Here is a 14,036-nt window from a genome sequence, read left to right on the forward strand (position 1 = left end):
GTAAAAAAAGTTACAGTTTTATAGTATGTGCTGAAGTGGAAGCCTTTGGTAATTGATTAAATCTTACTGTTTTTGTGTGTATGTGTGTGTGTGCGGGGGGTTTCTGTAGAAACAAAAGACTAAAACTCAAAATGGCCACTGGCCTTTTATTCAATGTCAGTCCACTGTGAGATGAAATAACTTTTTCAATTCCTAACAATCATGGAGGATGATAAAGTTATATAATATCTGAATATCGCCAGGCAAGATAAGTCTGACACGGGCTATTGGCATTGTCACATTGGTTTGTGTTATAAGCAATTGTGAGAAGTAGGCATTTAAGATTCAAATATTCCTCTAAAGGCAGAAGAGTACAGGAATGATACATCAATCTTGTTTCTGTTTTTCTAGAAAATTTCCTCAGATCTCTTTATACTAAAAACCATATGTCTCGTTAACAAGCTCAAAATTGAAAATCCCAAAATGTCTGTGTGTGTGTGCGTGTGTGTGCATGTGTGCATATGTACATACACATATTTACCTATGCTAAGAATTTGAAACTATCCTTGGTAATTAATACATCTCTGCATATCACTTTATGCAACCTAAAGGCAGGTTGGAGGCAGGTAGAAAACAGTAACAAGTCTCTCAAACCACAGCATTTCAAATCCTAGTATAAGCTCAATTAGGACACCCAGCTACCCTCAAGCCTCCACTTTTTTCATGTTTTTTACTAAGATAAATTAATTCCATCATCACCCAAATGTATCACATTTCACGAATAAACAAGAATCTAGACAATGACAATATAACACATTTTCTGTTTGCACTTTCTGTTCATTTATATCTTAACAACTAAAGATTGGCTGTTGCTTAGGTTTAAAGCCAATCTAAAATTTTGATATAAGAGTCAGGCAAATGAATATGAGAATAAATAAAATATATTGCAAGTGGTGGATGGAAAATGTACATACTGTCCTAGCACTTCTGCAATTATAATCAAAATATGAATACTGGGACAATAAAGAAATCTTATTTGTGCTATTGGATACAACATAAAACTTTGAAAGAATAGCTGAAAATATCATCACCTCTACCCAACTCCAAATAGCTAGAGTAAGAAATTCTAGTAAATTATGTTCCTCTGCTAAATTTTGCTCGTGTTGAATATTATAGGCCAAACTTAAAACATGAACCCCAATATATAGAGATGGGGCTACCTATATGCCATGAGTAAGTAGATCTTACACTGAGTTCTCTGTTCATATGTGGGCAAAATTTGAACTGATCTATCACAGCATTCTACATTGTTTTTACACATCTTGTTTAGCAATGCATAAACACAGTAATGTAAAAAAGTTTAATGTCATAAAATCTTTTCATATGTTTTGCTTTCGTCATGATAACAAAAAATATAATAATCTGAATTTAAAAATTTAAAAAAAACATTAAACATGATCAAATATGCATTCATAATAAAAAACATAATAAACCCTCAGAAACTGGGAATGGAAGACAATCCCCTCAAGCAGATGGATTATTCAATTAATTCAATTAACACAAGCCCATAACAAACATCATACACAATCGTGAAATAATAAGATGATCTCTTTTACAGACCTACGTCGGAGATAGTATTGCACTTGCAATTCCAGAGCATCATAATAAAGAAAATACCAATCCTTTTGCTGGTGGAGGGTCTTTCCTTCAATTTGCAAATAACACAATACCTGTGAAGCATGATAAATCAAAGTGCAATAAGACAAAGCAGGCCTGTATATAAAACAAGAACCTGATACTGTGATCAACATTTTCACTCAGTACTTTTCTGGAAGTCCTAACGAAATTTAGTAAAATAAAAGAAGTAATTTTATGGTGATTAAAAGTGAAAGTAAACATAAACCATATCATAGATGATATGATTGCCGAAGTAGAACACTCACACAAATCTACAAAATTTTTAAACTTGAAAATAAGAGTTGGCAAGTATGCTATAATTTACATAAGCGATCATCAAACTACAGCCTGCTGATTAAATCCATTGTGCTGCCTGTTTTTATAAGACCTATGATCTAAAAATGATTTCAAATGCAAGAAATTCTCTTAACTTCAGCGAGAACAGTTTTGTTCCTTTGCTAGATTTTGCTTCTTGGTCTGGAAAGCTGAAAATAATTACTAGCCAGCCTTTATATAAAAAGATTGCCAACTCCTGACTTAGATCTCCAGATAAATTCCTTTCAAAACCACAAACAATCAGAAAATTTAATTTATAAATGCCATTTACAAAAGTTAATATATAGGGTAAGACTAATATATCAAGAGAAGTGTTAAGACTTTTGTAGATATATTAATAAAGATAAAACATTAGAGATATTTTTAAATTATATAGAGAAAATTATAAGGTTAGCATGCAAAAAATATAAATAACTCCTACCAATCAGTTTTAAAAAGTCAAATATTGGAGTGACGTCATCAAAATGGTGGCGTGAGGTGAGCCTCTGTAAAACTCCCCTGGAATGTACAACTAATCGAACAACAATAACTCCACAAAGGATTCCCTGCACAGCAGACAGGCAAAACGAAGAGGCCCACTACTGAATTCACCTAAAGGTTGGTGAATCATGCGAGCCGGAGAGGAGGGAAGGGAGAAGTGAGGAGATGGAGCCGCCCAGGCGCAGGACGCAGACCTAGCTCAGTGCTCCGGGCTCGCTGCATCCCGGAACCACTGCAGCTACGGGAGAGGGAAAAACTCAGACTGCTAGGGCTCTGCTTATGGCCCACAGGTCTGAGGGGGCAGCATGTAACACGGCTGAAACCAATGCTCATGGCAGAGACCTCGGAACAAAGACTGAGGGAAGAAGGCTGAAAACAGTGGTTTAAGACCTCACTGCCGAGCAGAGAATGGAAGCCTTAGGCAATGAGACTAGCCATTCCCTCCCTACCCTCCCAGAGCTCACCCCACCCCACCTGCCCGGTGCTAGAAGCAGACAGTAGAAGTGTTAGATCTAAAGCACAGAATATTTGCTGTTCTGAGAACTGTGGACCACAGACACAGATTCGCAGACCAACTAGTTCCGGCAAAGGGGAGGAAGCTATGGAAGTAGGACCGGCTGTGGTGGTGGTCGCAGTCATTACTCTGGGCCACCTCTCACAACGCACCCCGCCCCTGGCCCCACCTATCTGGGCGGATCCCTGCAGGAGTAAACAGACTGCTGAAACATATGGGCTCTGAATCAGCTGCAGAAAGAGCTTTGGAACTTCAAAAGCTCTCAGCATACCCAAAGAGACACTGCGCTCTGTGACCCAAGTGAACTATTAACAGAGGAGAAGCCCATCTCCCAGGGAATCCTCCCTTTGTGTGAGAAGCTGGAATAGTGCAGAGACAACATAGCACTATCATGTGAGAGAGAAGAAAAGGGCTGCAGTCGGAGAGAAAATAAAACATTCTACCAACAAGTACTGGGGAAAAAAAGAAAGACCTCTTCCTGTCAACCTGTTGCAGAAGCCTCTCCTGTAGATGTCTAGGAAGAGAAATAATAAATCAGTAATTGCCATGAATAACCAAGGCAACAAGACAGCTCAGAAAGGAAGTGAAAAGTCTCCAGAAAAGGAACTTAAAGATATGAAAATATGTGACTTAAATGACAGAGAATTCAAGATTGCAGTTCTGAAAAACCTCAAAGAGATGCAAGAAAACACAGAAAGGCAGTTTAATGAACTCAGAAACACAATCAAAGAACAACATGAGCATTTTACAAAAGAGATTGAAGTTTTGAAAAAGAACCAAATGGAATTTCTGGAGATTAAGAACTCAATACAAGAAATTAAGAATGAAATAACCAGCTTAGGTAGTAGAGTTGACCAGATAGAGGAAAGAATCAGGGACATCAAAGATAGAATCCCAGAAATTACACAGATGGAAGAAGAAAGAGACTTGAGACTTAAAAGAAATGAAAGAACTCTACAAGAACTTTCTGACTCCATCAGAAAGAGCAATATAAGAATAATGGGCATACCAGAAGGAGTAGAAAGAGAGAAGGGAACAGAGGATATATTCAAACAAATTGTTGATGAGAACTTCCCAAACTTGTGGACAAAACTGGATCCTTGAATCCAAGAAGCAAATAGAACACCTAATTACCTCAATCCCAACAGGCCTTCTCGAAGGCACATTGTATTAAAGGTGTCTAAAATCAACGAAAAAGAAAGAATCCTCAAGGCAGCCAGGGAAAAGAAGACGGTAACCTACAAAGGAAAGCCCATTAGATTATCATCAGATTTTTCAGCAGAAACTCTACAAGCCAGGAGGGAGTGGAACCAATATTCAAACTATTGAAAGAGAGAAATTATGAGCCAAGAATAATATATCCAGCAAAGATATCCTTTAGATATGAAGGCGGAATAAGGACCTTTCCAGACATACAGAAGCTGAGGGAATTTTCTAATATACGACATGCACTACACGAAATACTAAAGGAGGCTATTCGACCACCATCAACAGGGACAATTTGTGGCAATCAAAACATAAAAGAATGACAGGAAATCCTCACATATCAATAATCACCCTAAATGTAAATGGACTGAACTCACCAATAAAAAGACACAGACTAGCGGATTGGATCAAAAAACTAAACCTAACCGTATTCTGTCTCTAAGAGACACATCTCAGCTACAAGGACAAGCACAGACTCAAAGTGAAAGGGTGGAAATTGACCCTCCAAGCAAATGGTACCCAGAGAAAATCAGGTGTAGCCATAATGATATCAGATGAAACAGACTTCAGGATGAAGAAGATAACAAGAGACAAAGATGGACATTTCATAATGGTAAAGGGGACTATACAACAAGAAGACATAACAGTCATCAATATTTATGCCCTCAATCAGGGAGCACCGAAATATACTAAGCAACTACTAACAGAACTAAAGGGAGAAATTGACCAAAACACAATTATACTAGGGGACTTAAAAACATCATTGACAGCTATGGAGAGATCATCCAAACAGAAAATAAATAACGAAATAGCAGCCCTAAATGACACAGAGATGAAATAGAGATAATTGACATATATAGAGCACCTCATCCTAAAACATCATACTATACATTCTTTTCTAGTGTACATGGAACATTGTCAAGGATAGACCACATATTGGGACATAAAATCAGCCTCAGCAAATTTAAGAAGATTGAAATCATACCAAGCATATTCTCTGATCACAAGGCTTTGAAATTAGATATCAACTGCAAAAAGAAAGCAGGAAAAAAGACAAATTCATGGAGACTAAACAACAAACTTTTAAAGAACGACTGGGTCAAAGAAGAAATTAGAGGAGAGATCAAAATATACATAAAACAAATGACAATGAAAATACATCCTACATCCCAAAATTTTTGAGAAGCAGCGAAAGCAGTTTTAAGAGGGAAATTTATATCATTACAGGCCTATCTCAAGAAACAAGAAAAATCCCAAATAAATAAACTCATGTTACACCTTAAAGAACTACAAAAAGAAGAACTAGTGAAACCCATGGTCAGCAGGAGAAAGGAAATAACAAAAATCAGAGCAGAACTAAATGAAATAGAGAACAAAAAGACAATTGAAAAAACTAATGTGACAAAGAGCTGGTTTTTGAAAAGATTAATAAAATTGACAAATCCTTTGCTAGATCCACTAAGATACAAAGAGAGAAGACACTAACAAAATCAGAAATGAAAAAGGGGAAGTTATCACAGACACCACAGAAATACAAAGGATCATCCAAGAATACTACGAAGGACTATATGCCACCAATTCAATAACCTAGAAGAAATGGACAGTTCTTAAGAAACATATAGTCTTCCAAGTCTGAACCATCAAGACCTGGAAAATCTAAACAGACTGATCACCAGTAACAAAATTGAATCAGTCATCTAAAACCTTTCCAAAAGCAAAATTCCGGGACCAGATGGCTTTACTAGTGAATTCTACCAAACCTTCAAAGAGGATCTAATATCAATGCTGCTCAAACTCTTCCAAAAAATTGAAGAAGAGAGAGTACTCCCTGACTCATTTTATGAGGTCAACATTACCCTGATACCAAAACCTGGTAAGGACAACACAAAAAAAGAAAACTACAGACCAATGTATCTGATGAATACAGATGCTAAAATCCTAAACAAAATTCTAGCAAATCGAATACAACAATGCATTAAAAAGATTTTTCATCACGACCAAGTGGGGTTCATACCCGGGGCAAAAGGATGGTTCAACATCCACAAATCTATCAATGTGATACATCACATAAACAAAATAAAGGACAAAAATCATGTGATTATATCAACTGATGCAGAAAAAGCATTTGACAAAATACAACATCCATTTATAATTAAAACACTTAATAAAATAAGTATAGAAGGAAAATACGTTAACATAATAAAAACCATATATGGCAAGCCTTCAGCTAATCTCTTAATTAATGGTGAAAAACTGAAACCCTTTGCTCTACATTCAGGGACATGACGATAGAGGACAGGGCTGTCCCCTATCACCTCTGCTTTTCAACATAGTGTTGGAACTCTTTGCCAGAGCAATCAGGCAAGAGAAAGAAATAAAAGGCATCCAAATTGGGAATGAAGAAGTGAAATTATCCCTCTTTGCAGATGACGTGATGCTATATATAGAAAACCCTAAAGACTCCACCAAAAAGCTATTAGAAATAATCAACGAATACAGTAAAGTTGCCGGCTACAAAATCAATGTACAAAAGTCCATTGCATTCATATATACTAACAATGAAATCTCAGAAAAAGAAATACAAAAAACAATTCCTTTTGCAATTGCAGCAAAAAGAATAAAATATCTAGGAATAAACTTAACCAAGGATGTGAAGGACCTATATGCTGAAAACTATAAGACATTTTTGAAACAAATTGAAGAAGACACAAAGAAATGGAAAGACATTCCATGCTCATGGATTGGAAGAATCAACATAGTTAAAATGGCCATATTACCCAAATAAATATACAGATTTAATGCAATCCCCATCAAAATCCCAATGGCATTTTTTAAAGAAATAGAACAAAAAATCATCAGATTTGTTTGGAACCACAAAAGAACCCGAATAGCCAAAGCAATCTTAAGAAAAAAGAACAATACTGGAGGTATCACACTCCCTGACTTTAGCTTGTACTACAGGGCTACAATAATCAAAACAGCATGGTACTGGCAGAAAAACAGACACATAGACCAATGAAATAGAATTGAGAACCCAGAAATAAAACCACATAAATATGAACAGATATTTTTTAACAAAGACGCTAAAAACAAAATGGAGGAAGGACAGCCTCTTCAATAAATGGTGCTGGGAGAATTGGATAGCCACGTGCAAAAAAATGAAACTGGACTGCTATCTGTCACCATGTACCAAAATTAATTCAAAATGGATCAAAGACTTAAGCATAAGACCTGACACGATAAACTGCATAGAAGAAAACATAGTACTAAACTTATGGACCTTGAGTTCAAAGAGCATTTTATGAATTTGGCTCCAAAGGCAATGGAAATAAAACTTAAAATAAACAAATGGGACTATACGAAATCTAAATGCTTCTGCACAGCAAAAGAAACCATCGACAAAATAAAGAGGCAACCAACTGAATAAAAGATTTTTGCAAACAGTGCCTCTGATAAGGGGCTAATACCCAAAATATACAAGGAACTCATGAAACTGAACAACAGCAAAACAAACAACCCAATTGAAAAATGGGCAGAGGACCTGAAGAGACAGTTCTCCAAAGAGGACATACAAATGGCAAATAGACATATGAAAAAATGCTCAACATCACTAATCATCAGAGAACCGGAAGTAAAAACCACAATGAGATATCACCTCACCCCAGTCAGAATGGCTATCATCAGCAAGACAAATAGTGACAAGTGTTGGAGAGGCTGTGGAGAAAAAGGAACCCTCATACACTGTTGGTGGGAATGCAGACTGGTGCAGCCGCTATGGAAGGCAGTGTGGAGGTTCCTCAAAAAATTAAGAATAGAATTACCATATGACCCAGCAATCCCTCTCCTGGGTATCTACCCAAAAAATCTGATAACATTTATCCATAAAGACACGTGTGCTCCAATGTTTATTGCAGCTTTGTTTACGGTGGCCAAGACATGAAACAACCAAAATATCCTTCGATAGATGAATGGATAAAGAAGTTGTGGTATATATATACACAATGGAATACTATTCGACAGTAAGAAAATATGATATAGGAACCTTTGTGACAACATGGATGGATTTTGAGAGTATAATGCTAAGTGAAAAAAGTCAGATAGAAAAAGCAGAGAACCATATGATTTCACTGATATGTGGTATATAAACCAAAAACAACAAAAGAACAAGACAAACAAATGAGAAACAAAATCTCATAGACACAGACAATAGTTTAGTGGTTACCAGAGGGCAAGGGGGGTGGGGGGTAGGAGATGAGGGTAAGGGGGATCAAATATATGGTGATGGAAGGAGAACTGACTCTGGGTGGTGAACACACAATGGGATTTATAGATGATGTAATACAGAATCGTACAACTAAAATCTATGTAATTTTAATAATAATTGTCACCCCAATAAATTTAAAAAAGTCAAATATTTCAGTAGAAAAATGGGCATAAGCACTGGAAACACAAATAGCCTATGAACAAAAAAAAATTTGTGCATCACTAGAAATTAGGGAATTGCATATTAAAGCCATAGAGAGATAATAGTTCACATCCATCAGACTGGTAAAATATATGTTTTGACAATGTCAAGTAGTGGTGAGGAAATTGGTCAGACAGCATTCTAATATTCTGGTACAATCTCTGTGGAGAAAATTTTGGCAGTATCTATTTGATGTTAATGATATCAATAACCAATTCCCCAGAAATGTCATCACTGGGAATTTACTCTAAAGCCATGCTTGTTTATTTTAAAAGAGGATGAATTTGTACTAGAACAGAAGCTTCGGGAGGACAAGGAATTCATTTTCCTCCTGTATCCTTGATGACTGATAAACATTTGTTAAATGAATAAATGAATGAAATAAAATCAATTATCAACAAAATGTCCACTAACAGGACAATAGTTTCATTTTGACTTAGTCATGCATAAAATCCACACAAAAGGGAAAATAAATGAACTAGAGCTAAATCAACATGATGAGTACCAACGGCATAATATTGAGGTAAAAAGTTACAGAAGGATACATACAGCATAAATATAGAATACTACATATTGAAATAATACTATGCATTATTTAAAGATGGAAACATAGTGCTAATATAAAGGCATTTATGGAGCTGCTTTTCTTTAAAGATTAAGAAGGGAGATTAGATTGAGGAGAAGCACATAATGAAACTTCCAAGAGTTTTTTTAATGCTTTATATTTATTTCTGTGCAATGAGTACATGAGTATTCATCATCATATTTCATAAAATTTTCATAAGTATATTTATTAAAATAAAAAACAATAGATTGAAGCATTCTGAAAACAAAGAGAAGGACTGTTTATAAAAAAATTGAGCTGTAGTGTTTGTTTGGCACAAGGTGAAATGCAAAAACAGAAGCCTTTTTTCTCCTATGTTCTCTGCCCCTGAGAATAACTGCTAATGAAATTAACTTCATGAGTAGAATATGAGTTTGGGAAATTAAATGGTAGTTTCATCATGAAAGGTCTTGAATGTCAACTTGAAGAGTTTAAATCAGTTTCTGAAAACAGTGTATATTTTCTAGCAAGGAAATGATATGTGCTCAAAAGAGCAGTTCAGGATGATGTGTTGAGCAGCAGTATGCCAAATATATAGGAAAGACAATATAGAAACCACTAAGAACATCTAAATGTTATATTTTATGAAAATCTGAACAAATATAAAAAAATAAAATTTTGTGACCAATCAAGAAGGATTTTAAAAAGTTAAAGATGACTTAATGTTTTTACATCAGATTGAAGGGGTAAAAAGATGGCAGCATTCCCTAGACAGGGGTGCAGTCTAGGAGAAAGGTTGGAATTAGAAAATAAAATTTTAATGGAATTTTCTAAAAAAAAAAAAAAATTTAAGTTGGAATTAAAAACAAAAACAAAAAACGTTGAGTTGGTTAAATAAGTGTCGAATTTGAATTTACCTCACTTAATAGAGAGCAGAATAGTTCCAAGTAAGAAACATAATTCAGGAGTTCAACAAAAAACACCTCTGTACCCACACCTTTATTTTTCTTTTAGTTGATGGCTGAAAATGTTAGCTTATTATGAGAAGAATCATTCTGCAAGCTTTACATTTGGTTGTCTCAATTGTCCTTTGTGGTAGTGTATCTGTTTGTTAGGGTTGCCTTAACAAAGTACCACAAACTGGGTTGTTTAAACGACAGAAATGTATTATCTTGTAGTTCTGGAGGCTGGAAGTCTGAGATCAGAATGTCACAGGTTTGGTTCTTTCTGATGGCTGCGGCAGAAATTCTGCTCTTTGCCTCTTCCAACTTCTGGTGTTTGTTGGCAATCTTTGGCATTCCTTCACTTGTAGACCTCTGCCTTCATCTTCATATAATATTCTTCCTGTGTGCATATCTGTGTCCAAATTTCTCCCTTAATGAGGTCACCAGTCCTATTGCATTAGGGCCCCATCCTACTCCAGTATGACATCATTCAACTCATAATATCTGCAATGACCCTATATCCAAATAAGGGGTACTAGGGTTAGGACATCAACATAGGAATATTCAAGAGACACAATTCAAGCCATGATAGGTAGGAATTATTTTTTTTCTCAATATTAACAGATGAGTAAACTGAGGAAGAGAAGGGTTAAGTAAGAGGTTTTTTTACTTAATGTATACGGGTCATACTAAAAATGTATCACTTTAGAGAAAAGTTATAAATTCCACTTTAAGAAGGATAAATAAAGCATGTGAACAGTAGTTACTAAGGGATGAGAGCGAAGAGAAGGGTACAAATGCAGAAACCTGGGTGTCTGGAAGACTCACTTCACCAACCAGCCATATTCCGAGTCCTTCCCTGAATCTACTATTTTCTTCACAGGTCATTAAAATCAATGGAGAGACTGTAAACGGGAATATGAGAAACAGTGCAAGAGTGGAGAGAGTTAGAGATGCTGGAAGTTGGTCTTTGTCTAACTCAGTTTGCTTTAACAGTAAAATCTTATCCTTACAGACCAAAATGTATGTAATTCTATAGATTGATTCTAAAGAGTTACCCTATTTCAGGTCTCTATTGTTACACCTTTCAAATATTTCCAAATGTTTGTTTTCTGTATAATGCTATGAGGAGCAGACTTGCTATTACTACCCTGATTCCCCAAAAATAAGACCTAGCTGGACAATCAGCTCTAATGCATATTTTGGAGCAAAAATTAATATAAGACACGGTATTATATCATATCATATCATATCATATCATATCATATCACATCATATCATCATATCATATCATATTATATTATACAAAGTCTTATATTAATTTGTGCTCCAAAAGATGCATTAAAGCTGATTGTTCGTCTAGGTCTTATTTTGGGGGAACATGGGAGGTATATTGTCTACTTCACATTACTTTCTTAGAATAAACACTTAGACATGAAATTGCTCAAAGCACACATAACTACCAAGACTCTTGATATATGCTTCCCAATTGTCCTCAGATTTCCTTGGACAATGCCTCAATATAAAACACTTTGCCATCTAGTCCCAATATCCTTTGGCTGCCTTATTGCTCATCAAAGCTTTTTTCCAATCGTGGGAGTTGACTTATGGCTCTCTGAACCTGCCGTGTGCTTTCACGTATCCCTTCACTATGACATAAAATCACAGTCTTCTTTCTAAGTCCAATTTACTGCTATTGCTTTTTTGGGAAACTCTCTGATTCTTACAGCAATATTAACCTATTCTTCCCATGCGGTCCTTTTGCAGTTGCCTCTGATCGTTACTACAGTTATCACAAGGTCCTGGTTATGTTGCGAGCTCCTTACAAACAGGAACCATGTCTTCTGCTCTTTATAGCTTTAGCAAGGACTAGTAAAAATAACATGTAATCAGATTTTGGCCAATGTTTGTGAATAAGTAAAAGGAATATATACTCTCTTTCCCCAAGTTGGACCCAAATTCTCATACCCAATTTTTATCATCCCTTGGGGCAGCAAACCATTCCAACAATTGCTGACTGTAGTTGATCTCAATTTCAAATTCCCTGAGACAAAATTCAAAAAGTTGAATAGATTTACAGAAAGAAATATGTAGGATTTTAAAATATGGATATAATTCACATTTTATTAAACGATGTATGTATGAATGGCTTCATACAATTTTATCATGTTTACTGTTACAGCAAAATCAAAAGCAGACTAATTTCATGTGTTTTGAAGAGAAAACAGATTTCAAAGATGTTTTTTATAATAATCAAGAAAAGTATGAGAATTAAAAAGCACTTCTGCCATCAAACGACCATAGGATACTAAACATATTGTATGTCAGTCTCTTTCTTTAAGAAAGATATATATTTAATCACCTGTATCAAAACTTCATGGATTTTTCCACTTAAAACAAACAATATTTTCATAAGAATTCTTATGTCAAATTTAAACATAAATTATCGAAACTTCACAACTAAGAATTGTTCAAAAGCCAAGGTTAGCTTCATTTTAACCTGCTAGTATTTGTGTCCGTCACAGGTCAGGGAATTTTACACAATAATTTCAAAAGTAAATTAACTCTGTTGCTTTCTGTGGACTGTTTGTTTTAACTCTCCTCTTTAGCCTGATGGCTCAGACTTTCATAGACATTTTGGTACCTACTACTTCTAAGTTCAACTTCATGAATATGTACATATCCTATATATCACCTTACTCAGAACTCTACTTCCTATTCAATCATTAATAAGCCAATCTTTGTTAATATGAGAATGATTATCCATTTCTCCCATGATACACATCTAATCTGTCTGGAAATTTTGTAGAATTCATAAGCCAAAAAAAGAAAAAAGTCTTTATTATTTGATGGCATAGCAGACATGTTGGAAAATCATTTTCTGTCAGTAAAGAATTTGGATCAACCTAATGAAATTACCATAAATTCAAATTCTATAAAGGTCAGGCAACATTCATGAGCAATGCAGATCTTGTGTGGCAAGCTTGAGTGCAAAGGTTCCATTGAGGGGCCCTGCTCTGTTCCTGAAGACTTTTGCCATACAGGATACCAAGAAAGGAGCCCAAAACCCAACTTGTAGTTTGCTATCAAGTCAAACATTTAAAAATTGTTGTTAAATAATTCAATGTTTCTTAAACCTTGTGTGAGCCAAATAAAACATGCTTCCCGGAAGGATGTGGCAAGTGGACATCTAGTGTGCAACCTCTGTGGTATAAATTGTGTCCAACATATTCTGCCCCTTGGTTTACTGGCTCAAATTCCCAGTCCAAACTGTCTTTGGGGTTCTGAAAAATGCCAAGTGAAGCTTTGAAGTTAGCCCCAGATCAGATTATTCGTAGCTATCTGGAAATAGGATGCTTAAATTTGACATAAGAATTCTTTGAAAATATTGTTTGTTTTAAGTGGAAAACTCCATGAAAAATCAGGCTTTTGCTACAGAAATTTTAAAAAGTAGTTGAGAAACATTTAAAAAAAATCAGCAAGGCAAATTTAGCATGATCTAAATTATCAATTCTCCTAGCTCCTGCTTAAATTGTTATAGGCTATCTTCATCTTTCATAAATTATGTGGTTATACTTTAATTGGAAATTTAAAAAATATTAATGTGTTAAGTAATATTCTTATGAGTTCACACCAATTTAATCATCAGTGACATCGTTTCTTAATACTAATAAGTGTTACAAATTAACCTTGCTCCTTCAGTATTTTTAATACCATTTTTTCTGTTGTATTAATAAGTAAAACCTCATTGTAGAAAATACAGAAATAAGGAAATTAATAAAGTTTGAAAAGTAATGATAAATATCCTATGTTTAGAAACTTCCAGGTTGATTGCAGATATACACATACATTTATTGGCATTGTTTTAGGTCAACAAATACGGATATGTGC

This window comes from Rhinolophus hipposideros (genome assembly GCF_964194185.1).
Source record: "Rhinolophus hipposideros genome assembly, chromosome: 9".
Taxonomy (NCBI): Eukaryota; Metazoa; Chordata; class Mammalia; order Chiroptera; family Rhinolophidae; genus Rhinolophus; species Rhinolophus hipposideros.